The sequence below is a fragment of the Stegastes partitus genome, unplaced genomic scaffold (genome assembly GCF_000690725.1).
Source record: "Stegastes partitus isolate 25-593 unplaced genomic scaffold, Stegastes_partitus-1.0.2 Scaffold1593, whole genome shotgun sequence".
Taxonomy (NCBI): Eukaryota; Metazoa; Chordata; class Actinopteri; family Pomacentridae; genus Stegastes; species Stegastes partitus.
This window is the reverse complement of record NW_007579324.1, coordinates 103458-108757: the sequence shown is the minus strand read 5'-3', so window position 1 is coordinate 108757 and position 5300 is coordinate 103458.

Genomic DNA, 5300 nt, shown 5'->3' with positions numbered 1-5300 from the left:
GAAAAATTATAATGTTTGATATTATTACCTGCATTTATTTTTCATAGAGCTTTGAGTTATAAGGAAGCGTTTTTATTTGTGTATTTGTTTAAAAGCTGAATGCCTTCATGTCAGACACCGTATGAGTGGTACACATGCTAAAATCATTTCCAGTTGTTTAAATTCCAGTAGGTAAATGTCGGTATCTTTTTTCGGTACTTTTAAAAACACATCAAATAGCGTTTGAATTGTGATTTTTTAAAATTCTTTTTTCCAAGTTGTTGCAGCAGCTCTAGCGCTCTTCCCATCTGCTCTCCACACAGGCCGCCGTCCCTCCCTCTGACCCCGGCTCTGTGCAGTGGGATGCTGGGTAAAACCCCGGCACAGGCAGCGCTGTTGCCCCGCGGTTTCCTCCTTCGTGCGAAGCCACGATCGCGGTGATGGAAATGAATAAACAGTGGGGAAGGTTAATGAAGGGGAATATCAGTAACTGCGGCGCACAGTGGCTTCGGCTTTCCAAACTCCGAGTTGGAAGTTGAAGCAGACTAAACCTCCCTCACGTCTCTGTCTTACTATTAGGTGCTACGTGAAAAGTATAAAAGCCCGTGACCTTTGCGCTACTTAGTTTTAGTTCATGGAGGTTTGGAACTTTTACGCACATTTGTTATTTACAAAAACGTCCAATTTATATTGTTCGTAGATCGTGGGTCTTTTGCGTAAAGATTAGAGTTTAAACCTTCTGAAATTAGGGTTGTAAAAAGAAATCCTGTGGCACAAAGCTCTCGGTAGCTCTGCTGCCTTTATATATTAAATGACGATTCTCCTTACGTGTTAATGCCTTTTAACGAGTAAAAGAGGAAACATATAGGGGGGTTGCAAATAATTGTTGCTGTTTATTTAATCCACGCTGTTGCTCAAATCTGGTTTGTGTGAATAAAAAAGGACAAAGCTCTTGAGCCACACAGAGGTACCTTCTTTTTTTTATCTCATAGTGGAGCCATTAGATTACAAGATTTTTATTTTGGATGAGGAAACTTTGTTTTACGCCTAAAACGGAAGATCTGCTCTCTGTGAGGTCAGACTCACGTGGGGGACACAGCATTCAAACGTGGCGTTTCACTACAATTGAAGGAGTAAACGTCAATTATAAGTAACATACAAAAGAAGTGTATGTAGCTGGTTTCCTTATGTGTTCACTTCGGCTTTTACGCACAGATACGACGAATAGGTCGCAGCAAAGAGCTTCAATGTTATCAGGAGCTCAAACCAGAGCGCACAGACTGCACCATGATAACCTCATGGATGACGCTTTTAGGCGTCTTGTAGTGTTTTTACACTCTCTGTAACACACTGTGCACGCAGTGTGTGAGCTGACAGCAATCACTCTATTTACAGCAATAGCGAAAAGGGCAGATATAATGTTTATATGTTACGTTTTTTTTTTATTTTTTTGCTTGATTTGTCTCCTTTTCAAAGATAAATATGGGAGTATTTCACCTTTAAGTGTGAGATCTTATTTCCTTCTTACATGTGCAGCAGGTCAATGTCCTGCAGCAGCAGCTGGCTGCAAGTGTGCTGGCAATCTATAGGTTTGGAGCTCTGGCAGGGCTGTTTTATCATGCAGAGCCGTTTCTGGGGGGCTCTTCATGCTCCCCGAGTCTCTCCTACTCCCACACAAATACGTTTTACAAATTCATTTACAGGAAGACAGAAAGAAAGAGACAGCAGTGCACTGGGGGGAAACAAACAAAATAAACAACAAAACAAACAGAGAAATTGTTAACGCCCCCCCCCCCCCATAAATAAATAAATACAATCCACAAGTTGCTACTAAACAAAGTCAAAACATTTGTTTTGTTTATTAATATTTCACACCCAAATATTATGAGCTCGTGAGTGACCTTGCGTAAAGAGAAGAGTGACAGGCAAATACTTTACAGTTGAGAGATTACGCATAAAAACGTCCTGACAGCTTTTATCGGCCTCCGTGTATTTAATTGTCTCAAAGATCAATGCAAAGTGCTGACCCTAACGCGGCATGTGTCTGTCAGCATTAACAATAACTTGGTTTCCCAAACGGGCAGTCAGTGACGAATTACACATTTGAGCGCAATAAGCTCAGCTCTTTGGAAAACTTTGTCTTTTTTTTTTTTTTGGTAAAAAATTATTATTCTTGTGTTGAGTCTTGTTTTGTTCTTTTTTTTTATGTATTCCTTCTATTGTTATTCTATAGAAGTTACAGTCTGCTGGTTCCCAATCCGCACAGGAATTTAACCCTGAAACGCCAGCAGCAGCATAATGGCTTGTCTCTGCTTCTGCTATGGCCCCTGCAGGCTCCAGCAGCAGCAGCAGCAGCAGCAGCCGCCAAGCCGGGGCCAGACAACCTGCCAGCCCCCGGCTCCCCTTATCAACCTCGGGGCTTTGGCCTGGACCTTATACCGCAGAGTCTCATTAATCAGGGAAACATCGCGTCAAACATGGCAGACTGAGCGAAGGGCAAGTCTGGTCAAAGCTTCTTAGAAGAGTTGCTTGGTCCTGCGCTGCACACACTATTCTGTAATTTCGAATCGCCTTTAGGGGGGCTTTAGCAGTTTTCCTGTGTTTCTCTTCCCATCGGTACCTGCGTGGTTGTAAACTGTTTGTTTTATTGCATATGGAACCAGTATATTGTGGATTTTCTATCCTATGTAGTTGCTTTCCTGCAGGATTGATAGTTGTTTATGGAAGGGAATATTGACGTTTTACGCACCGTGGTCATCCCTGCTCACAGGCGTTATGCAAATACATGCACTATACAATACCGTTTGTCTTTTTGGAGTTTTTCTAGGGGTTTAAATGTCCCTGCAGGAGCGTTGTTTTGGCCAGTTTATTGTGGGTTCTCGCTGCCTCGTATATTAAACCCAGTAGGTTTGCATCACCTCATGTGCAGCGGTTGGAAATGCTGCATGCGTAAATGTCTGCGGTTTGCCTCTTGTTATTATTGCAGGCTCCGGAGGCCTACCACTTCTTCCTTCCCACACCCCTCAGACACACTGGGAAGGGAATCCCTCGCTACTGGAAGAGTTTAACCAAACTGAAGACACAACATTTGACCTTCTTTGAAGGATATTTGCCCTCAGTCATCATTAGTTCTATTGTTAAACTGCCTACAATGTGGATAAGCACTAGTGCAGATGTATTTGGGATCTATTTCCTTTCAAAACCTCTTTGCCTCAGGACAAACCACTTATCTGTATTTAATTGAAGACTAGATATGGCTTTAACATTTCTGAAATTACTCCTATTAGAGCAAATTGAAAGGCTGAGGACATTTTATGACAAAGCAGAACAAGATTTCCTGCATCAAAGATGAAAAGCAGCAGCGTTTGCAAAGTGAGTACAGAATATAAAAAAAAAGAAAAGAAAATGGAACTACTCATAAATAAGTTGTATAATCACTTTACAACCCTCCCAGATTTCCATGTTTAACACATCACATCCCCCCCACCACCAAAACAACAACTCAAAAGAAAGAGAAACAGCCTGATAATTACACTCAGTCCCGTTTAATGAATGCTTCATAATTAAGAAAAAAAAAAAAGAAAGGGAAAGTGCTTCAGAAATCCACCGTTCAAGTTTCCATTTCGAGTGCAGTTTTTCTATGTATGTTCACAACCAAAAAAAAATAAAAAATCAATATACAAGAAACCCCATAAAATTCACAAAAATAAATATTCAGTTTCATATAAACAACCAGTGACTTCAAATTCAATGTCAAAAAACCTGACCTCAAGTATTGTATCAAAAAAGCGAAGTAAATGAGTGAGTGAGGAGGGCAGGGGGAGGTGGGGGAGAGGAGGAAGGTGGGAGAGAGAGAGAGAGAGAGAGAGAGAGAGAGAGAGCATACAGTCTCTAGCTGCTGCAGCACGATGCAATTGTTTACATTGATAGCGTCACTGTCAGAGAGCTATTTGTCTTAACGGTGGAAAGGCCCTCCCAACAGGCCATTACCACCATCTCCGTCCCTCAGCCGAGCATTGTGAGCGCTGCGTGAGAATAGGCTGGTGCGTCAGGGGGGCAAAGCCGCGCAGCTTTGGGCGCAGGGCTATTCCTCTTCTTCCTATGCCGTGCAGCCTATGCTTTTGACATGCGGATTAAAGGTTGAAAGCTTCGCTCTTGCAACACAGCTACTCCCCCACCACCACCTCTCAACCCCCTCTGTTTTTTCTCTTTTTTTTTTTTTCTTTTTTTAAACTGCAAGCCTGCTCACACACCAGCTTGTGTCAAAGCTTTAAAAAAAATAGCCAGTTTACAGGCTGAGAATCTAAGTTTGAATTGTCGTTCCAACCTCAGAAATAAGGCCCATGGTGAGTTGGGTGAGTTTGGGGCTTCATGGCTGCAGAGTGGTGCGTAATTCACATGGCTAAACATCTACCATATGTATCCACACTCATGTAGGCGCACTTTTTTTTTTGTACATTTTTTTTTTTTTTTACAATCACCCATCACATAGTTTCTACAATCCTCTGAATGAATGCGCCCTTTGCTGTGCTTGTGAGGAGGCTGACATCATTCACGGGCTTTGGGTTTGTTGTGATCTGGCTCGCCATAAGCTGGGCCTCTCTTTGTCGCAGACAGAAAAGCATGCCAATTAGCAGAGCGCGTTCTGCACTGCCATTAAAAAAAAAAAAAGCATCTACACATTCACTTCAAAATGTCCTACGTGGATAGGTGCGACTTCAGCCAACTTGATTTAAAGGTGTGCGCACTGAAGTCGGAGTGGCTACTGCTGAATTTAAAGGCTACATGAAACAGGTCTGGGATACTACATAGAGCGGCCATATTCCAGAGGCTACATTCAGTAGGGGGGGTGAGATGGTGATGACAAATAAAGAAAGCAGGAAAACCTGATTGTATTTTTTTTTTTTTTTTTTGGTGGGTGTCTCAGATAGGAACCCAATAATAGTAAAGAGTAAACTGTATTTCTCAGTGGACAGAAACATGTTAGAAACTCACATACAACTAAAAAAAGAAAAATATTCACATAACAATCAAAGGAATGCAGTTTGGCCCTTGTGTCTACATCCAAATCAAACTGTCTCATCTTGTTTTTTTTCTTCTTCTTCTTCTTTTATCACCATCTCTTAGACATCATTTTACAAGTCAGTAAGAAAAGCCTAAAGCTGAAACAAGACCCCAAACAAAGTGCAATGCATTCAAGCCTGTCTCTTGTGCTTTGTTGCATTGTTTCTGAGTAGCCAAGGTAAGGTGTTTTGGAGCTGAATCTCATTACACTGATATCCTATTTTGGATATTGTCATAATGTCTGTATTTATTTTTTT